General features: G+C 37.9%; 1 long non-coding RNA gene across 2 annotated transcripts in view; it reads right to left on the bottom strand.

Annotated features, from left to right (window-relative positions):
• Positions 1–23528, bottom strand: part of LOC125938872 (uncharacterized) — a 46952-nt gene that overhangs the window by 6146 nt on the left and 17278 nt on the right. For both annotated transcript variants that reach the window (XR_007462843.1, XR_007462844.1), the window contains one exon: positions 1412–1519. This is a non-coding gene — a long non-coding RNA (uncharacterized LOC125938872). The remainder of the gene's footprint in view (positions 1–1411; positions 1520–23528) is intronic.

Here is a 23528-nt window from a genome sequence, read left to right as displayed (position 1 = left end):
TGAAAATAAATTTGCTAGCTTGATTAGCTTGAGTTCTTTTACAAATGAGTTGATTGTGGCCCCAAGACATGATTTTCTTAAGGTGATACAGTTAGTGAGTAGCAAAGCGGGGACACAATCAGATTTCCAATCTCCCATTTTAGTACTTTCTCTAAACCCCTCTTTTAAATTTTTTAAAAATTGTTTTTAATGTTTGTTTATTTTTGAAAGAGAGACAGAGTGCAAGCATGGGAAGGGCAGAGAGAAAGAGGGAGACACAGAATCCAAAGCCGGTTCCAGGCTCTGAGCTGTCAGCACAGAGCCCGACATGGAGCTCGAACTCATGAACCGCGAGATCATGACCTTAGTTGAAGTCGGATACTTAACCAACTGAGCCACCTACGTGCCCCCAAACCCCTCTACTTCTTGTTAGTCACTGTGCTCTCATGCTCATGAGGGAATCTTATAAATTGGGTGCTATGCAGGCAGGTTGGAAGAAATGCCTTATGCTCTCAACATCCATGAAATATTATTTTAAATGGATGTTAACAATGTGACTGTAGGGTGACTACTATATAGGTCTTTATGGTTTTAATCTTCTATAAAAAATTTACTGAATTTTCTTGTTAGGGCTAAATAGTAAGGCAAGATTTCATCTTCAAGAAGTTTTGTGGGGGAGACTGTAGTAGTGCTACAAGCAAGCTGTGGAGCCAGAGGGAGGGACAGTGATTAATCTCATCTGGCAGAAGAAGGGAAAGTCTCCCATAGCAGATAACATCTGAGATGGTTTGTGAATTTTGATAGGTAAAGAGAAAAGGACACTACAGATAAAAACAATAGAATGTGCAGTAGCACAGGTAGGAAAGTTTGGACATGGAAAGCCTGCCTTTGTGGCTGAAGTAAGTTCTTCTTGGGAGGAGAGGCTAAGAGCTTAACCGTTTGGGATTACTGTGATGGCTCTGGGACGCCATATGTTTTCTCTCCTAATTATAATGCCTCTCCACTCCTTCCCTCAGTTTTCACCTCCATAAATTATTTTATTTGTCTTCAGTTCTCATGGGGTATGGCACCATGATGAATGCTTCGTGATATGTGCTTACATTAAATTAGAGAAGGGAGAGAGGAGTAGAAGCCTGCAGCTTTCATCTTTACCTCATTTCTTGGGCATTAATGAAGAGAAATAAGATACAAAATTGGGAGATAAAACAGTAGCTGCAATAAAAAGATTAAACTGTCAATCCCTTAACTAATCAAGAAAAGAAACGAACATTGAGCATCTATGATGACTGCTAAATTTGTTAAACATTTTAGAATTGCCTAATTTAATTCCGACAAATTACTGCATCAGATCTATAGCTGTAATTATGTCAAGTATAAAGATAAGAAACCTCAGGCATAGGAATTCAGTTAAATGGCCAAGGTCACAAACTACCTTCACATGGAACGCTTTGTCAGGATAGTTTCATCTGTGCTACAGTCTTCCCAGGAAGCAGCCAGAAGTACAGCACCTGAGAGCCAGGCACCGAAATCCTAGGGATTCCTTTTGTAAAAGAAATAATTGAGAAAATAAAAGAGAAAGAGAGGAAGGCAAGACAGAAAGAGTAATAGAGATAGGAAAGGGAGAAACAAAAAGGGACAATAAAGATAAATGCTTTAAAAACACAGAGTTGATTATAAATTATTATTCTCTCCATCAAGATACTTAAATATACAAACATCATATCTCTTGATATATAATGGGGAAAAAAATCCCAGGAATGATCACAACATTTGGTAATAATGAAAATCTCTTTTAAGGATTCACCATCTAAAATGCTTTAAAACTATTCCCAATAAAATATCATTTACATTTCAAATCCATTAAAAAACCTTTATTTTTCTTAAAAGAATATATTGAATTATTTTGAAATGCTCTCATCCATATGTATAATAATGATAAATAATTTATTTCTTAAAACATTAGCGTTTTCCCTGTGGATTAGCATTGCTAAATTAGACTTGGCTCTGGAATGCAATAGGAAATATTAGATTTCAGGAACTCAGAGGAAATTTTCTGCCCATGCATGGTGGATAAACACACATTATACTATTTACATATATTGTATTTCTTCTCTCTCCCACTTGAGAAAACAAAGCCTATAAATTGTATTTATACTGTTAGCAATGGAGTCTTTGTTTAGTGAACCTTATAGAGCATCAGGTGTTTTTCTCCTCGGGTCCTTAAACTGCAACTTAATTGTCCTGTGTCACATCTGTTCACATCAATCACATTACATTATTTTCTTTACAATGTGTTCTTCGAGGTGATATGATTGATGTGACTAAATGTGACGAATCAAAAAGGTCTGTTAGGCACTACAAAAAATTTCAAAATCTCAAGCCTGAAGGCCAAGGAATCTCAGTCTATGCATAATTTGGTATAGAGTTAAATTTGGAAGGGCAATACAGTTCATCGGATTAAGAGTTTTTGACAGTGATTCTTGACAAACTACTTTTTGATGATAAGGAAAAGTATGAATAATTCGCTAGGGCAGAGTCAAGGGTAAGGAGTCATTGTCTTGTTGTAAATCACATAAATCCAGGAATGAATCCATGTGGAAAAGGATTTGCAGTTCGAAGACTCTGTTTTGAATCCCAGCTCCTCACGTTCCAGTTACGTGACCTTGGAGAAATCACTTTAATTCTCTGAACCACAGTTTCTCATCTGTATCATCTATCATAGAGAGTATCATGAGAATAACAGGAAAGAATGTATCTAACAGAAGGCTATAAATTACCAAGTATTATCTTAAGACTGCACAGTTTTGTTGAAGGTCTGCACTGAGTAGGAATCAAATTACTTCAAAACACAGAAAGAGTAACAGTTAAAAGTGGTTAGGTCTTTGATGCCCAGGAGCAACTTCTCATTGTAAAATGAAGGGAAGTGGTAGAGAGGGAGGGGGATGCCTTATGTTCAGAATCCTCATATATCATAATAACTACTTTTCTGTTTTGACCATCCATACATTGAAGCAGTTGTCAACAGTCCGAGTAATCATTCTTGTTGAAAATATTCTCTTGTCAACCGATATATTCTTCACTTATATTTTCACCAGCGTTGTATTGTCATTATTAAACTTAAGCTGGGAAGGTAGTGTCACTATTAATACAACTCTCCAAGTGGGACTGTGGTTTGGATTTTTCTCCTTCCTATATTCCATTCTTGCCAAAAAACATCTGATCAGAATCTGTCAGTGACTTTGGGGTCCTCTTTGACTTGTTTTCATAGGTGGCCTGCTATAAAAACATAAAAATTTTTAAAGTTATCTGTAACTGAAATTTTTTAAAGGAAACTGTATCTGTAATTAACATCAAACACATGGTCCTGAGCAGGACCATGAGAAGAATAAAGAGCTGCATATTAACTAGAAGTTGGGGATGGGGAATGAAAAGTAGTGACAGTCAATGTAGGAATAAGAGCCCCTGCTGAGAAATCAAGATACTTGTATTTGTTAAAGAGGGCCAGTTTGGGGTTTTTTTTGTTTGTTTTTGTTCTTTTTTTTTTTTTTTTTTTTTACTAAGGTCAAGTATAGTTAAAATTGCCCTTCTTTGGGGGCACCTAAGTGGCTCAGTTGGTTAAGCGTCTGACTTTGGCTCTGGTCATGATCTTGTGGTGAGTTCGGTTTATGAGTTCGAGCTCTGTGTTGGGCTGTGCTGACAGCTCAGAGCCTGGAGGCTGCTTTGGATTCTGTGTGTGTGTGTGTGTGTGTGTGTGTGTGTGTGTGTATGTGTGTGTGTGTCTCTCTCTCTCTGCTCTATCCTGCTCATGCTCTGTCTCTCCTTCTCCCAAAAATAAACAAAAAAAATTGTCCTTCTTTTTTTCAGCTTTAGCTTTGGCAAGGACATTTAAACTGTGTGTGCTTCATTCAGTCTTCTCGTGAATGACATCTTCACGTCTGCAGCTAAACTTCTGTATTGTGAGGTGGCAAATTGACTCCACTACAACTCAGATGTGCAAAGCAAAAGAGCTTTACGTCTCCTAGGTAGTGAGAAAAAAAAAAACTATATAAACTAATTTTAACCCACATCAACTTGAAGCAGTAGGGTCCTATAATTTAATTTTTCTCTTCAAGGAATAGCCCAGTTCATCTTGCATTATTCAGGTTTTTTCAGGATTCTGCTTCTTGTTTAGGTTCCTTCCAAATAGCAGCTTTCTGGAGGGAAAAGGTGTTGTTGGACTTAGGACATTCAAAGAATTGAGGGAAACAGGCTCTCTTTGGCTTCAGCCTGGTCCTTAGGAGTGCGCTGGCTGGTTTGTTTCACTTCTGGGCTGTGCCCACTGCTTAAATCCAGTGCTGACAATTGTGGCAATGAGCTCATTTTCTCTTGATCCTTAACTTAGTGAGGACCTGGTGTTCTCTCCACACTGACTTTGTCCCAGCTTGGCACTCCTTAGTGCTGTCTAAACTTCTAAACTCCAGTCAGAGTGTTCTGTTCTTCAATCTCCAGCTCTGAGAGCCCTCATCCTTACACAGCAGCCACTCCTGACAAGCTCCCAGCTAGAATTCAGAGTTGCGGCCAAGTTTACTTGGCATGGTCTGCTTCTGGTTCTGAGAGGTGGGTCTCCTTTCAGAGTTCCAAAGATAGAGAAGAAACAGGTCTCCTGCATTTGAAATTTACCCAAGTTACTTGGCTTCTCTGGAAAAGAGATTAGAGAAGGTAGATAGATCAGGATCCACGTGTTTTGCTTCCCACATTTCCTCTCTCCCTCTTCTTTCTTTTTGACACACCCCCACCCCCATACTGAAAGGGAAGGGCTTCCCTTTTACTTCTTCCATATCATATTCTCCTTCTACAACAAAACTGCAAGACATCCTAGCCATTATAGGTAGGAGAAAAAATTTTTTCTCTATGTGGGAGAAATCCTATGATCTGATCTATCAGATTGGAGGGTTTGGGTTATTAAATGTGCACCTAATATTTTTTTGATTAACATTCATTATTTGCATTATTTAGACCTTTAAATAAAGATGAGCTGAGTCATATAGTAAAATAAGAGCACCTTCCCTTTCCACAGAACTTGTTTTCTCTGCTAGCAATTATTTTGCTTTATTGTTTTTCTTAGAGTTCTAGGTACTTCTTTGTAATTCAGCCATTTATCAGTCTAAGTTTCATCAGGAAAAAAAGAAACCACATTCAGTACAATAAAGGGAGTGTAATGCATGGGATTGGAATGCAGGAAGAAGCTGAGAAGCTAAAAGAGGGCAGTGAAGTAACTAAAAAAATTAGCAACAGCAGTAAGTTACTAGCACCTCTAGGCTAGAGAGAAAAAAAAAAGGTGGTATTGCTGCACCACAGGGTCTAAAGCCATGGCTTCCATGTCCAAGGAGATCTGGAACCAAAAAGGAAACACCAATATTGCTAAAGAAGCTGCCCAAAATAGAGAAGGAAGAAAATAAGTCATCTGATTTTTCTTTCCTTTCCTTTAAACTGTCACCAGTGGCTTCAGTCATAAGCTTGTTGCTATGGTCTGAATGTTCTTGTCCCTATACCATTCATATGTTAAAATCCTAGTTCTCTATGTGATGATATTAGCAGAGGGGGGTGCTTTGGAAAGTGGGTATGCCATGGGGCTGGAGACCTCATGAATGAAATTAATACCCTTATAAAAGAAGTCCAAGAGAGCTTCATTGTCCCTTCCTCCATGTGAAGATAGAGAAGTCTATGGCCCCCCCAAAGGGCCCTCATTGAATGATGCTATCACCCTGCTCTTAAAGTTCTAGCCTGCAGAACTGTGAGAAATAAATGTCTTCTGTTTATAAACCACCCAGTCTGTGTTATCTTGCTATTGCAGCCTGAATAGACTAAGACACATGGTAACACAGAGGCCTGGGAAAGAGAATCTTCAGGGGTCATCCCTCTTGAGATATGGAGTAAAGCAGGAGAATGGCAAAGAATTCCTCAGAGAGCAAGCAGGACCAGGAGGGGCACAAACCAGTTTTCTAAAATTCCTCTCAGGATTTTCCGATGCACTGGAGGCTCTAGCCCCTTTGGGAAGCAATCTGTCTTGGAGGTTTCTGAAGTCTCTGACCAGCTCTAATTGGATTGGATATTGACTAGGCTTGCTTCCCAGGTGATCCTGGGATCACCCTTCACCTGAGGATTCCCTTTGTCTCTCTCCCGAGCTGGATTTTCTATTTTACATAACCTCATCTTTGTCTTTCTAGGTTCATCTGTTCAATTGTTGAAATATATTTTCTAGTAGGTTCCTGAGAAATGGTACCCAGGAAGTAAATTTTGAGATCTTTTATGCTAGAAAATACCTAAATATCTTTATTTTATTCTCATTCTTGATAGTTTGACTATTTATGGTATCCTAGGTAATAATTCCATACGTAACACAATACGTACGTTCTAAGTGAAAATTAGAAGTGGAATTAGAATTTTAGAATTAGAATTTTGAAGGCATTATTCCATTGCCTTTTATCCTCTACTGGCTATTGAGAAGGCTGAAGCCATTATTTTTCTTGTGTGTGTGTGTGTGTGTGTGTGTGTGTGTGTGTGTGGTGTATGTTATTTTGATTCTTGAAACAGGTAATACGTGCATGGTCCAAAATTCAGAAGCAACAAAATGCTAACCAAGAAAATGAAAGAAGTCTTCAGCTACCCCCATGTTCACCTTAGTCTATGCTTTCTAACTGATTAAGTTCTTCTTTCCAGATTATTTCTTAACTCAGGCAGAAAACCCAGCAGACAAAGCAATCCCTAATGAAACCAAAACTACTCCCTCAAGCAATAGGGACTGCCCTGAGACAGGAAGATCCCACATGATTGACCCCAAGACAATGATGGACTTGACCTTTACTGCCCAGTTGAATGAAACAGTAGACCTTTGTCCCACATTTTCCTCACACAAGTCTAGAAGTACTTTTGGCACTTTGGAGACAGACTTTGAGACGTTAGTCCTCTATCTTCCTGGTGTTGGCCCCACTGAAATAAATTCCTCTTTTGTTTCACTACCACTCATATTCTCTGCCTTTGGATTTTTGTCAGTGTCAAGTGGCCCAACCTAGTCTGTTTGGGACCCCTGGAGCTCCTGCACTCCTGTGACCTGGTTACAAAAAGTCTTTCTCACATTCCTTTCTCCCAGTCAACTGATTTTCCACCCTCAGAGTTGCAAGCACTATTACCAGCTTCTTATGATTTCCAACTTTTGAAGATATTCTATGTACATCTATATTTGGGCATCAATTCATCAACAGTGATTCATCATCATTCATCTTCATTTGCACAGATTGTGTATGTGTTTTAGACATTGCACTCTGCAGGAATCAGACATCTTTTGCTCTAATATAATGATTCATGTTAACCTAGGTCATTTATTCACTGACATATCATTCAGTCTCTGTCATACATTATCAGCATTCTAGATCTTATCAACAAAAGCAATGGTTCCATTATTTTCAAAATGTTATCTGTTCACTGTGGAGAGAAGAGTTGATGCACAAACCTTCACATATTCTTGGTTTCATTCTTTTGAACATGCCATATGCCTTCTCTTTCTGGTACATCTTTACTCCCTTTCAGTATTACCTAGGAATTCTCTTCACTTTTCTTATTTGTTCTGTCTCATGTATTCTTATTGGTTTAATTCCTCTCATGATTTGAAATATATACAGTAAAACCTTGTTTTGCGAGCATAATTCATTCCAGAAACATGCTTGTAATCCAAAGCACTTGTCTATCAAAGAGAATTTCCTCATAAGAAATAATAGAAACTCAAGATAGTTTGTTCCACAACCCAAAAATAGTCATATAAAAATGATCACAATACTGTAATATAATACAAAATAATAAAGAAAATGCAAAATATAAAGAAAAATGAACAAATTAACTTGCACTTACCTTTGGAAACCTTCAGGGCTGGTGTGAGGGAGACAAGAGAGAGGAGGGTTATTGTGTAGGATGACTTTCACTATCATTAACGGAATCACTGCTATCTATTGGCTTAATGGAGTCTTTTTCTTTTTTTTTTTTAATAAATATTTTTATTTATTTTTGAAGGAGAGAGAAACAGAGCATGAGTGGGGGAAGACCAGAGAGAGAGGGAGACACAGAATTCGAAGCAGGCTCTAGGCTCTGAGCTGTCAGCACAGAGCCCTATGCGGGGCTCTAACTCATGAACTGTGAGATCATGACCTAAGCCAAAGTCGGGGGTAGCTTAACTTCCTGAGCCACCCAGGTGCCCCAGGTCTTTTTCTTTTCATGCAACTTTAACAAGGTACCTATCCAATAACCTAGAATGAAGCAAAACATTCCTAAGCTTACTCTTGTATGGAAAAGCAAAGGACTGTCCATAGGTGCTTTGAAGTGACAAAAACTACACTAGTGCCAGTTGTGGGCACCTTCCAGTGTTCTGAAAAATAACTGATTTCTGCCAAACACCTTTGCCTGAGATGGAGCATCTGAACATGGGAGACAATCACCCACAATCCCGCAGAGAGAGAGAGAGAGAGAGAGAGAGAAGAACCATTGGCTCAATTGTGATCATGTGATGTTCAGTGTCATGTACTACTCGTATTGCAAAACATTGCACATTTATCAAGTTAAAACTTATTGGAGGGGCACCTGGGTGGCTCAGTCGGTTAACCTACCCCCGACTTCGGCTCAGGTCATGATCTCACAGTTCATGGTTGGAGCCCCGCATCGGGCTCTGTGCTGACAGCTCAGAGCCTGGAGCCTACTTCAGATTCTGTGTGTGTCTCTCTCTCTGCCCCTCACCTGCTCATGCTCTGTCTCTCTCTGTCTCAAAAATAAATAAAAACATTTAAAAAAATTAAAAAAAAAAACTTATTGGAAATGTTTGCTCATCTTGCAGAACACTTGCAGAGCAAGTTACTTGCAATCCCAGGTTTTACTGTATTCATATTCCTGTTTCTAGCACAGAGCTTCTAAAACCCTTGGAATTTCCTGGGAAGAGAGCCATCAAGGTGTCCTTTGTTATGTTAATGAGATAATGTTTGGAAAGCTCTAAGGTGGCCCTGGTAGCCACTGGAGCCAACCATGTGATAAGAGAGATGGAACTTTCAGCACCCCCTCCCCTGAACCTCCACCCCCACAAGGGGAGAGGATCTGAAGGTTGAATCAATCATCAATGGCCAATGATTTTATCAATCATGCCTAGATAGTGAAGCCACTTAAAACTCCAAAGGACAGGGTTCAGAGAGCTTCTGGGCTGGTGAAGACATGTCAATGCAGGGAGAGTGGCATGCCCAGAAGGATCATGGAAGGTCCTTGCCTTTTCCCCATATGTCCTCCTATGCATCTCCACCTGGCTGTTCCAGAATTATGGCCTTTAAAAAAAAAACAAAAACTGGTAATCTAGTAAGAAAAAATATTTCTCTGAGTTCTCTGAGCTGCTCTAGCAAATTAATCATACTCAAAGAGGGAGTCTTTGGAACCTCCATTCTATAGCCAGTTGGTCAGAAGCACAGGTGTAATTAGGACTTGTGATTGGCAATGAAGTGAGGGTGAAAGGGCCTGCAGGAGGGTGACCTCACCTGAAGTGGGGCTTGTGCTCACCCAGTGTGGGACTTGAATTTGTGAACTCACATGAACTGTGAGATCGTGACCTGAGCTGAAGTCAGATGCTTAACAGACTGAGCCACCCATGCATCCCAATCTTTATCAATTTATTCTTTGTTTTACCTTCTAAGGATGGCTTCAATATTATTTTTTCAGTTCTTCTGATGAGTTTTTTAAAATAAATTTTACTGTCATATTTCTAATTCCCTGTCTGAATAGTTGTTTATAATATAGTCCTGTTCTGTGTCTGCAATATTATCTCTTTTCTCTCAAAGGAGATTTATAATAGTATTTTTGGAAAGGAGGGTTTTTTTTTTTCCCTCTGTTTGCTATAATTTTTTTTTTTTCTGTTTGTTTTAAGTCTTTCCTATTAGAAGCCTTCCTATTAGAGGTTTTTCCCAGATCCTTGGTCAGGTAAATAAGAGCATAGAATTGCAAAGCTGACTGGAAACTGAGCACATGTCTGGGGCTTATGAACTCTTAAGTCTCTAAATGTTGAGAGATTTGTTGTAGGGACTGGACCTAAATAATTGTGGGAGGAGCTATAGTAGTGGACTATAAGGGGGTCCTGGAAATGAAGGACTGGTGGATCAGGGAAGTCACTAGCACGTTCTTCTTCAGGCACTGAGAAACACAGAGAAGTTGGGATTTGTAGGGGAATCTAGGAAACCACGCACATCCAGCCATCAGAGCGAGACTACGACCAGGAACTCAAAAAAAGGCCTGTGGGAAACTATTACCTCTGGACTGTTTCTGTAGGTTTGCTGCCAGGTGTCTGGTAGTAAGCCTAGGAATGCTATTTGTTACCAGGGCCTACAGCTGAGAAGTGCTAGACATGGAGTTAAGGAAAGGAGAGACAAGCTGGAATCTATAGAGGATGGTTTTAGGCAACATGCTTGAGCAATAGAAACTTGAACAAGGCAAAAGGGCCCACAGAGACCAATGAGCTGCAAACAGGCTCATCAGCAACCCACCTTAAAACAGCCTTAGGCCCTACTGGCCAATTACAACCAGGCACAGTTCCTAAGATTACCAAAAAATGGAAAATTCCATATGTCTCCATACTCCTTCATTCTGTCCTCTGTGGTCCCTCACCACTGCTTCCTCATAGACAATCTCTCCTCTGCTGTCCTGCCAGCTGTTCCCTTGTGGTATATTCAGTAAACTTCTATCTCTTTTGTTCTGCCTTGGATGAATTCTTACACAGCTCGTGCTGCTGGCTTCCACCAATTGGGATGCCCCACATTTGGTGGCCCCCTAGTGACCCGAGCACCTCACAGAACTGATCAGGAACTTTGTACTTTCTGGCATGATATTTAGCTGTGATTATTCAGAGAGTAATGACCACTGCTTAACTTTCATCCTCAAATTTCATCCAAGTTTTTCTCCTGGCCAGTTCTAACTCAGAACCACACAGGGAAGGGGAAATGTAGCTCCCAACTTAGCTAACCTGGCAATAGAACAACCTAGCATAAGGACTGTGAGTTTAATTGTAGGATCTGTCTGAGAAGTTTGTTCTCTCTTTTGGGGCTGGTCCAGTTCCGAGAGAAGACTATTCATTTCTGGCAAAAAGGGTGACTTTCTAGGTGTCTGTGTCTGGTAGCCTTGAGTGTGAAAGTATTTATGTAATATCTTTGTTTTGAGTATGGCTTTTCCTTCCTCAACACTGGTTTCCAAGTCTAGGGTCCTCTGTTTATTTCTTCCGAGAATATATCCCTAAGTTGTAGCTGGGATCATTTCTAGTGGTATCTGTGATTGCTGATCTGTGAGCTTTGAGGCAATTCTGTGACTTAAACCAGGTTCTTCTCTTGGCTCTTAGTTTCCCACACTGCTAGTTTAAGATTAATTTTTCTGAGGTCTGCTGAGTCATTTCCTACTTATCTATTTGCTTGCTATAACTTATAAAGTAATATAGCTATTAGCTTTGCATCTATTCTCCCTTTTGTGAGTTTATGCTTTTAAAAATTCTTTATTATCAGTTTAGTGTGGCTTAAAAAGGGAACAGAGATAGAATCATGTGTTCAGTGTGTCACTGACTAGGAGTTCACACAAATTTATTTTATCTATTCGGAATTAAAAGTGATTGGTTAAAAAAACTCATATTGTTCGTGGTAGGAGTATTCAGATAGAGAGAGAAAGTAGCTTGAGCACATATTCTGGATTTTGTTTCTCATTACCTACTCTACCTATGGAATAATAAAACAATCAGATCTGTGAGTTTACCAAGTCAAGAAGATGCATTGGAGGTCACTGTGTGTGTGTGTGTGTGTGTGTGTGTTTTAAGTTATAGCAAAGCAGATTTTATTTTATCTTTTATTTTTTTTAATGTTTATTTATTTATTTTTTGAGAGAGAGAGAGAGAGAGAGAGCAAGCAGGGAGGGGCAGAGAGAGAGGTGAGAGAAATTTCAAGCAGACTCCACGCTTTCACCACAGAGCTTGATGTGGTGCTCAAACTCACAAACTGTGAGATCATGATCTGAACTGAAACCAAGAGTCAGACACTTAACCAGCTGAGCCACCCAGGCACCCCTGAGGCCACTGTTTGTATGGGAATCTCATTTATTTCTTTATTCAACATGTATGTTTTGAGCAACTATACTATTTTAGGCATTGTTTTAGGTGATGAGAATACAGCAATAACAAATAGGAAAAACCTTTCTCTTACCGAGTTTATATTCTAGTAGACAGAGACAGATAATAAGAAAAATAAGGTGACTGCTACAAAGAAAAATAAAATAGGTTAAGAGGACAGAGGAATGAGTTTTTGCTATTTTACATAGAGTGAACAGGGAAGGCCCCTCTGGGAAGTCACATTTGATCAGAAAGCTGAAGAAACTAAGATAAGTGGGGAAAGAGACTTCCAGGCAGGTAGATCAGGGCTGTAGGACACCCGGATGTCAGATATTGGTCCAGAGTCTCTCAGATAAATTACATTGGCAAGGTTGTGATTGTTGGTGGGTTTGAGGGGAGAGGCTTCTTTTTTCTTTTTTTAATTTTTTTTTTCTAACGTTTATTTATTTTTGAGACAGAGAGAGAGACAGAGCATGAATGGGGGAGGGTCAGAGAGAGAGGGAGACACAGAATCTGAAACAGGCTCCAGGCTCTGAGCTGTCAGCACAGAGCCCGATGCGGGGCTCAAACTCATGGACTGCGAGATCATGACATGAGCCAAAGTCGGATGCTTAACCTACTGAGCCACCCAGGCGCCCCAAGGGGAGAGGTTTCTTAATGGGATCACTTGTCAGTTCCTTCTTCAGTCACACCTATGCTTCAGAGGTGCAGGACTGTCCAGAGAGTTCAGGTGAGGAATTCATTCTTCTTAGTGTTAGGCAAGAGCTGAGGAAGGCAGCTCTTCAATGGCAGAAGAGATGGCCCATATCTCTTCAAGGCTTGGTGTAAAGTCCAGTATTTCAAGCAAAGTTGTGAATTCTCTTGAGGAAGGCTATGTTTCCAATGGCCTATGGGCCTGGAAGGAAATAAGCTGAACCCAGTAATCTTGGAAACAACCACTGTGCTGATTTGTTCACCGTCCCTGTGTTTGAAAGAGACCAGACAGCAAAGGTGCCCTTTCTTCTGCCTCAGAAGAGAGCTAGCATTAAAACAAACAAAAAACCTGGCTTGTCAGAAAAGATGAAGAAACCAACAAACTGCTGTACCTTTTATTAATTGTTAGTTTTTTTTTTTTTTTTTTTTTTTTTTTTTTTTTTTCTGTTTGAAGGAGCCTAACAGATGGCTGAACAGCTGAGGAGGATCAAATAAAGGGGAAGTGCTAATTGTTAAGTAGATTCAGTGATCACAAAGGTGAAGACCAAGATAAAACCTGATGGCTCTCATTGGACTAAAAGTAATGAAAGAGGCAGAATGAACCTTTAAAAAGAAAGCAAATAAGGACAAAATGATAGGACACACACACACAATTTTCTAGAGTTGTGAATCATATTTAAAAAAAAGTCTCACTAGACTAACTGAAAACAAAAGAATGGTTCCTGCTGATAAATAAATTAGTAGTGGGTGGGGTGCCTGGGTGGGGTGGCTCAGTCAGTTAAGTGTCCGACTTCAGCTTAGGTCATGATCTCATGGCTCCCGGGTTTGAGCCCTGAGTCGGGCTCTGTGCTGACAGCTCAGAGTCTGGAGGTGCTCGGGCGTGCTCTCTCTCTCTCCAAATATAAATAAACATTAAAAAATTAGTAGTTTGAGAGATTAAGTAAAAAAAAAATAACATTAAAAAGACCCAAAAAACAAAAACACATAGAGAGATGGAAATCATGAGGATAAGAGAAAAGGCTTAGTGGACAGTTTCAAGAGTCAGAACAAAATAAAATTGGAGTTCCAGAGAGAGAGAAAGGAATAAGTGGAGAAGTAATAAACAGAAAATTAAATAAAAATTTTGTTTTTACTGATGAAAGACTACACTAGGCTGTGTTAAAAAGAGCATGGCATGATGATATTCTGCATTACAAGAACAAAGGAAGATCTTTCTAGAAAGAAAAAAGAGATTAACAACTAATATCAGGCTTCTGATGTGTAATATTAGAAACTGGCACACAGCACAGTAATGACAACAGTCCATTGAAAGGAAAAAAGTGCCATTGAAGAAGTCATTCTCCATTGCACCTGTGGCAACAAATGAAGGGCATTTTGAGCTGGTAAGGATTCAGAAAGCATACAGTTATGTACCCTAACAAAAATACTTTAGGAAGTATTCTAACAAATGATAAATCACAAGAGAGCTTTCAAAATAGGAAAAGACAAAGAAAAAAATAAGGGGGGGGGGAGTGATGAATCTTATATAGAGTTACAAATCTTAAGAAATTAGTAATATTGCTTAGGAATTTGTAATAAAATCATGAAGTAAGAACTTTTGAAACATAAGAGACAAATGGTGAGAGAAACTCCAGTTATAGCCTGCAACCCAGGAGGCTAAATTAGAGAAAAATAAAATTGTGACTGGGGTAGGCTGGGTGGAAGAGTAAAATATGCTAAAGGTTTTATTCAGGGCAATGGCTAAACTGAGTGAATATAAATTAATTTAAAAGTTTTCATCTTGTTATGGAGGAAGTAGCCATGTAAGGTGAAAGAGATAACTGATATTTTATTTTAATGTAATAATAGAGAAACATAGTTTAATTATGCTTGTTAGGAATGGGAAGGTAAAAAACAGAACTGGTAAGTATAGTAGACCTTATTAGTGAAGAAAGAAGAAAAAAGAGAATGAAAAGATAACTGCTCATGTCAGTGAAAGGAAAAGAAATTAGGGGGAAAATAAAGAGTAAACATGCCACAAAATAAGGCAAAGCAATAAAAAATGACCTGTGAAACTACCGACTTTCACGATTAAAAACCAGGGAATTGTCAGCTTGGGTGAAAAAAAAAAATCTAGCAAAACTTATTTCAAACAAAGAGAAGGGAAATTGTTTAAAACAAGGCCCCAGGCAAAATTATACCAGGCAAATAAAAACCAAAAGAAAGCAAATGTGGCAAAATTAAAACAAGAAAACAAGATCAAGTGAAAATTCTAGGCAAATGCATTAAGCTATATAATGATAAAGCAAACAAAAACATATGCACTAAATAATATTATCAATGAAATATACAAAACAGAAACTAGAAATGACAAAAATATATTTTTTTGAATTGAATTATTTGACAGAACTGGGTGCACATAAACTAATATAAATAAGAAGCTTTAGATTTATAGGTAGAAACTTATGCTCAACAGACTACACATTCTCATATCTACAATTGTAGATATTGATCATATACTTCATCAAAACAGAAAATGATGTATTTTTTAGGGGTGCCTGGGTGGTTTATTTGGTTAGGTGTCTGACTTCAGCTCAGGTCACAATCTCGGGGTTCGTTAGTTTGAGCCCCGCGTCAGGCTCTGTTCTGACAGCTCAGAGCATGAAGCCTGCTTTGGATTCTGGGTCTCTTTCTCTACCCCTCTCCTGCTCACGCTCTGTCTCTCTCTCTCAAAAATAAATAAACACTAAAAAAAAAAAAACCCCAAAAAACAAAAAAACACGTTAAATCAGAGAAGGCTGCCAGTGCTTGCAAAAGGACCATAAATTAAACTAGACACACACAGTGAGATGTGTACTTTTTTTCCTAATAAACTTCATTTTTTTTTTTAGGAGAGTTTTAGATTTACAGGAAAATTGCAAAGTTAGTACAAGACAATTGCCATATACTTTTCACCCAGTTTTCCCTAATATCAACATCTTAAATTAGTATGGTACATTTATTATAATTAATGAACCAATATTGATACATTACCATTCACCAAAGTCTATACAAATATATAAAGTCTTCATTCAGATTTTCTTAGTTTTTACCAAATGTCCTTTAACTGTTTCAGGGTCTCATTCAGAATACCACATTGCATTTAGTTGTGAAGAGTATTGGTTAGGTATTTTGTAGGATGTCTCTCATTTTTTTTTTTTTTCCTGATATTTTCTTACTAGTTAGACTAGCAGTGTGGGCTTTGAGAGGAAGACTACAGGGATAAAGTGCTGTTTTCATTGCCTCATATCAAGGGCATGTACTGTCAACATGACTTAAACTATCGATGTTAACGTTGATTGCCTGGCTGAGGTATTGTTTTTTAGGTTTCTTCACTGCAAAGTTAGTCTTTTTCTTCTTCCTTCCCATATTGTAATTTGTGGAAAGAAGTCACTGTCTATACATAACCCACGCTTAAGGAGTAGGAGTTATGCTGTATTTCCTCAAAAGTAGAGTATCTACATAAATTATTTATAATTCTTCCATATGAGAGGTTTGTCTCTTCTCCATTTATTTATTCAATCATTAGTTTCTATTAGTATGGACTCATAGGCATTTATTTTATATGGACTTTTAATCCAATGCTGCTGTATATTGTTGCTTGTATTGTACCAGTTTTGTTCATTGGGAGCTCCTTCAGTTTGCTTCCATGTCTCTTTGACATATCCCCATCATTGTGAGTTGTTGCTTTATTTTGAGCACTTCCTTACTTTCTAACACTACAAGATGATCTAGTTCATGTTGTGTATTTCCTGCACCAATCCCAGGAACAGCTCTTTATCCAAGGATCCCTCTTTTTTTCTTTTCTTTTTTTAACTGGAGAATGATCCCAGAAACCAGATCTACCTGCTAGATGTGCTCTCTGCTTTTGAAGCATCATTGCTTCTAGACCCCCCTTAGCTGATAGAGCAAGGAAATACATATATATATATATATATAAATATATATATATATATGTATATATATACACTAACCTGTGTATATACATACATATATCTATAAATATTTCTATATGTAACCATCTGAATCCATATTTAACTAAACCTGAATTCATACTGATGTCTCCAGCTTTAATCCTTTACCACATGGATCCTTCTAACTGCCTCCACTTGTTTATCTGTAAACCTCACTCCAATGGTGAGATACCTGGCTCCCACTATCTGCCATCTTAGTTTTTCAGTTCTAACACACATGAATAGCAGTATTAGAATTGCTAACCTACACTGCCGTGGAGAAAAAAAAATTATCAACTAAGTATTGTCCTTATGTACAGATTTTTTTGCCTTTAGTCTGATAGACCCCAGATAGTTCTAGAGTTATTAGGTCAGCACATTTTTGCCTGATCCTCTACACTTGCTTTTCAGTTTGTTAATTTTTGTTTATTTGTTTGTTTATCATATCTCAGATCTATACTATTTTTAAGTTATTTATTTTGAGAGACAGAGAGAGAGAGAAGGGAAGGGGCAGAGAGAGAGGGAGAAAGAGAATCCCAAGCAGGCTCCATGCTCAGCACAGAGCCCAACAGGGCTCAAACTCACGAACCATGAGATCATGACCTGAGCTGAAATCAAGAGTCATATGCTTAACCGACTGAGCCACCCAGGCGCCCCAGATCTATATTTGCATGGGGTCAATGTTTGGAGAATTTTAGTCACCTGGTTTCTGTACAGTTCTAGGGCTTGTCAAAAATAGAGACACGCCCATTTGGGGTTGGTCTTCGTGTTCAAACAGTTATATCACAAAGAGAAAAATAATAATAAAGTCCTCAAAATACAGGCATCAGCCAAAAACTTTCATTGTTCCTTTATTCTATCTCAAACACAGTGATAAGCATATCGAGATATTGTTTGCACTGTTCCTGCGCTCTGCTTAAAGGTGGGATTCTTTTTTGTTGTTGGTGTTTATTTATTTTGAGAGAGACAGAGAGCTTGCACATACATGGGGGAGGGGCAGAGAGAGGGAGAGAGATGATTCCAAGCAGGCTCCCTGCTGTCAGTATAGAGCCCAATGTGGGGCTCGAAATCATGAACTGTGAGGTCATGAATTGAGCCAAAATTAAGAGTCAGACACTCAACTAACTGAGCCACCCAGGTGCCCCAGAGGTGGGATTCTTTAATTTTTCATGGTTTGGAGTTTTCAGAGATGGGAGTGAATAACAAATGGCTTGCTCAACACCTAGAGCAGAGCCTTTACCAGCAGGACTGGTTTAATGTCAGAAGGGGTAAAGGTGTTCTAATCCCTTTTATTACCTTCTCCAGGGAAGAAAACATATGCCTATGGTGAGACCTACTCATAATCCTCAGGCCTCATATGGGGCACTGAAGCCAAGCTCCTCATCCTTCATAGAAACAGAAAAAACTGGACTGATGCCTCAATAAAGGTGCTTTGAGCTTAGGATTTACACATTGCCAGAAACTCTCTTCCCCAGCAGAGTTAGTGCCTTATTTACTAGGACGGGGCCATGGAACTTGAGAGTTCTTTGAGTAAGAACAACAGACAAAAATCATAGTCCATTAATCTCACCTACTTCTCATGTGGAAGGAAAAAAATCATTACATGGTGGTGGCAGATATTTTGAGTTCCCCAAATGAGATTTTTTTGAAGGTGTCCCATAAGGCATTCATCTCTCCACTCTAAAAAGATCACTTACCAAAAAATCCCACAAAATATTGTCAGAATCACAAACAGCTTTGTGGATGGACTCATCCAAATGTTGAAAGTTCCTGGGTTTTAAATTCAACATTTGAGGAGTCCTCTGGAAGTGCTCAGTAGGATAGTTGGGAAATCAGCCTAGTCTATCTAGGTGATTCTGGGAAGATTCTTTTAAAATGGTTACTAATGCTCTCACTAGTCTCAAAATAGTCCTGTAAATACCATATTTTGAAGTGAGTTAGATTGTTCCATGAGAAAGTCATTTTCTAGGCAATTCCCTATAGAAGTAGTAATTTTATTTCAACACCTACAGAGATAATCCTGGTAATGCCTCAGTACAAGACATCCCCAGGAGAATTATCATTTCAGATAATGAAGGAAAGATTACTCCATGTGTGACCTGTCAGGGTTGTTACCATGGTGATCATTGGATATATTTGTCCATATACTGACCCTATTAGTGCCCTCCTGGGACCATTTCCACATTCCCGTGACACGCATTTCTCTTTAAGATGACAGTGAATTTTAACTGATTATCTGCACCTCTAAGGTTTACATCTATCAACCCTATTATGTCCCTAGAGCAACAATGAAGAAGTATAACATAACTTTTCTCAGGAAGCAACCCAGATTCAACAATAGGATTTGTGTTTATCAGTTTTGCCAAATATATATGGTGTGTGTTAAATAAATTACAATATATAATACATAGTTTATCACCTTTCTTTGCAGACAGCTTCTATCCTTCTGTACCATACCTGAGCAGACTCTAGTGTTCCTAGAAGCCCTTAGTCATATTTTCCCTTATAAGTATGAAACAACCTGACACACTACTTTTTCTCTCACTTAAGAAAAACATGCAAAAAAAAGTGACTTTGCTTTTCTTTTTCTTAAGTAAGTCACACCAAGATTTATGTGTGCATTAGTCAGTAGTGGTAACAATGGCAGTTCTATCCAGAAAGCCAGGTAGATGCGTGGATTAGGGTAGAACATAAGCAAAATACAGTACAAAGCACATAATTTATATTATTGAGAATAAGATTGTTTTGAAATTCATAGTGTGAAAATGATTTCCTTATGTATCCTTTGTTATTGATTATTAAAAGCCTTTATATTCCATTTTTTCCAATCTGAGTGATTACCAGTAATATGTTGTACAGTTTATAGATGAAATATAAACCTTGATTAAAGAGATAGTATAATACAGAGGTTAAGAAGGCAGGCTCTGGGAGTGCTTGGGTGGTTCAGTCGGTTGAGCGTCTGACTTCTGTTCAGGTCATGATCTCACAGTTCATGAGTTCAAGCCCCGCATTGGGCTCTGTGCTGACAGCTCAGGGCCTGGGGCCTGCTTTGGTTCTGTGTCTCCCTCTCTCTCTGCTCCTTCCCTGCTCACACTCTGTCTCTCTCTCAAAAATAAATAAAGATTTTTAAAAATTAAAAAAAAAGAAGGCAGGCTCTGGAACTAGAATGTGTTGTTGTTGCTTTAATTTTAGAGAAAGAGAAGCACAAGCAGGGGAGAGTGGCAGAGGGGGAGATAGAGAGAGACAGAGAGAGAGAGAGAGACAGAGGAGCGGGGGGAGAGAGAGAGAATCTTAATCAGGCTCCACGCTCAGTGCTCAGTGCAGAGCTTGATGCAGGGCTCAATCCCATGATCCAGGGATCATGACTTGAGTTGACATCAAGAGTCGGACATTCAACCAACAGACCACTCAAATACCCAAAGACTGGTTTTGAATCCAGCCTTACTAACTACCAAATGGTGTTGTGTGACTCTGAGCATGTTATTTATCTTTTCCTCTTTGGAAAAATAGGAATAGGAATAGGAATAGGAATAGGAATAGGAATAGGAATAGGAATAGGAAATAGGAATAGGAAAACCTACTTCTACATCATAGAGTTGTAGTGAACATTTCAAATTAATTAATGATGTCAGCTGCTTGGAACAAAGCCTGGAACAGAGTAATCATTTAATAAATGTTAGTAATGCATTATTATGGATATATCATGCCATAATCAGTTTTAACTTGTGTGGTTTTAAATATTACTCATGAACTATTTGGTACTTATAACTAAATAGGAGCTACAGAATATATAGACTTCCTAATCATCTGGTTTAATATGTCATAGTTTTAATATGTCATAGTCTGGTTTTGCTCATAGCAAAACTTGGAAGAAATTGAAAAATAGGACTGATTTTCTTTGAAATTACAGATTGAGTATCTACCACTAGTGGAGCAGTAATGCATAATCTAAATTATAATCCATGTAAAGCTGGATCTGATAGCTCTCACTCTGAAATCATCCTGAACATGGTATATATACAAAACAAACATAGAAATAAAAATCATATTACAACATCCCTAAATATTTGGAAAGCAACTTAATTTACCAATGTCTTCTCCAAAGATATAAAAAAAAAACCTTTCAGTAATAATACACAACAGAATTTCTTTAAATCCTTTTTTTCCACTTATCTTTCTAGAGTCCTGCACCACATGTTAGAGCAGATTGCCCTAAATTGTAATCTTCAGAACTCCTCCAAATATCCCCTTAGAGTGATCCTTAACTTTCTTGCCCTCCTTTTCTTTATTTCTCCCTTTTCCATATTTTTCTTCTGTAATCAACTCTGTCATTTCCAACTAAAGCAATTTAACTAGCCCAAACTCCTTTCAATTCTTCCCTCACCTGGTACCCTGATCTGCACAAAAAAACCCCAAGAATTTAAGAGGCAAAAGAGAATTATTTACAGTGGGCAAGGAAAGAAAGAGGATATGAAAGTATTTTAATATTTTTTCTGCAAAAAATGGAGTTGTAAAACAGGAAAAAATTAGAAGTTATGATAATATGGACATACATTTATGTAAATTTTTAGAATTTATTTTCAACCATTGCTTGTGTTTACATTCACCTGGCAAGATAACTATGAAAAAGTAGCTATCAGCACAAATCATTCTTCTTTAGACATATGGGAAGCTTTGTAAGACTGAAGTCTATTTTTAGAAAAAATAAAGATCAATTAATTTTAATTAAAAAGTAATAATTCATTACACCTTAAAGTAGTTACATATTAGTGGTGGTATAATTAAGCATGTGTTTTGGATAGTATCCTTTCTTTCCAAAAGTTAAAAATAATCATAAAATTCTGTTGCATCAGAATATTTAGCAGAGTTATCCTTTTTGAATCTTTGAATCACTTTTTGAATCTCTGATCATTTTATTTATTTATTTTTATCATTATTTATTAAAAAAACTTTACTTATTTTGACAGAGAGTGCACAAGCAGGGGAGAGGAGCAGAGGGAGAGAGAGAGAATCTTACGCAGGCTCCACATAGTGCAGAGCCTGAGGCTGGGCTCAATCCCATGACCCTGGGATCATGACCTGAGCCAAAATTAAGAGTCAGATGGTCAACTAGCTGAGCGACCCGGGCACCCCAACCTCTGATCATTTTATATCTTATTTTGTTGAAACAAAAATGAGAGAATGGGGAACTTAAAGCATTGTCAAATGATTCTTTAAATTCAGTAAGGAAGAATTTCTGCTAATTTGAAACATTCTATCGAACAAGAAAGAAAAAAGGACGGTCAGAACAGCAACACTGAATAGTACTCAGTTCAATAAATCTTATTTATTTTCCAGTGTCTCTGATATAGCTTATTGCTGATATGTTCTTTCATCACGAGAAAGTAGAATCAGGAGTGGATAATTCGATAGAAGATGAAGTTATTACCAAGTGATAAAATGTTTGATTGCTTTATACTACTTACTGCCTAAATACGCCCCCAAATCAGCTTTTAGGTTAGGAATAATTTTTCAAATATGTTACAGATGGTATAATAATTTGAAAAATGGTTTGAGGTTCAAATGAAGATAAACCAGTAGTTGAAAATATGTTTCATGTAACAAGTCTAGGTATTTCATCCTAGGGATGAACTGATACTTAGTTTGGTTCATATTTACAAACAGCTTATTGAAGAATCAAGTACAGTCTCTCAGAGCATTGGTTTGGATATTTAGAAGAAAGTTCTGATCTATGTTGTTATTCATAGGGAGGCATTTTCCTGAAATACATTGACCTTCTGAAATAAAACAGCACACAATCACCAACAGACATATGAAAAGATGATTATCATCACTTATCAGGGAAATACAAATCAAAACTACAATGAGATATCACCTTAAACCTGTCAGAATGGCTAAAATCAACTGTACAAGAAACCATAGGTGTTGGCAAGGATGTGGAGAAAAAGTAAACCTCATGCACTGTTGGTGAGTATGCAAACTGGTACAGCCACTGTGGAAAACAGTATGGAGGTTCCTCAAAAAGTTAAAAAAAGAATTACTTTATGATCTAGCAGTCATACTACTAGGTATTTACTGAAAGAATACAAAAGCACTAATTCAGAGGGATACATGCACCTCTATGATTATAACAGCATTATTTACAATAGCCAAGATATGGAAGCAGCCAAGTGTCTATTTGACTGATGAATGGATAAAGATAGCTATATATATGATGAAATATTACTCAACCATAAAAAAGAATGGAATCTTGCCATTTGCAATTACATGGATGGAGTTAGTATAATGCTAAGTAAGTCAGAGAAACACAAATACCATATGATTTCACTCAAATGTGGGATTTGAGAAAAAGAGGCAAAGGAAAAAAATTAGAGACAACTCAAGAAACAGACTCAATTATAGAGAACAAACTGATGGTTACCAGAGGGATGGGGTGTGGGTTAAATAGGTAATGAAGATGAAGGAATGCACTTGTCGTGATGAGCACTGGGTTAATTATGAAATTTTTGAATCACCATCTTGTACAGCTAATACAATATTAGCTGTACCCGAAGCTAATCTAGCACTGTATGTTTAACTGGAATTAAAATAAAAACTTAAAAATAATAAAGAATTACACAATTAATAGTGACACTCTTTTGAACATTAACCTCATATCTGACTTTTGCTGCACATTATCACACTTTATTCAAAGCCTTAACAGCTAGGTATCAAAAAATATATATTTATCTTGCCTTTTTTTTTGCTGT

The sequence above is a fragment of the Panthera uncia genome (assembly GCF_023721935.1).
Source record: "Panthera uncia isolate 11264 chromosome B2 unlocalized genomic scaffold, Puncia_PCG_1.0 HiC_scaffold_24, whole genome shotgun sequence".
NCBI classification, from domain to species: Eukaryota; Metazoa; Chordata; class Mammalia; order Carnivora; family Felidae; genus Panthera; species Panthera uncia.
Note: the sequence above shows the minus strand (reverse complement) of the source record. Positions and strands in the feature narration are given on the sequence as shown.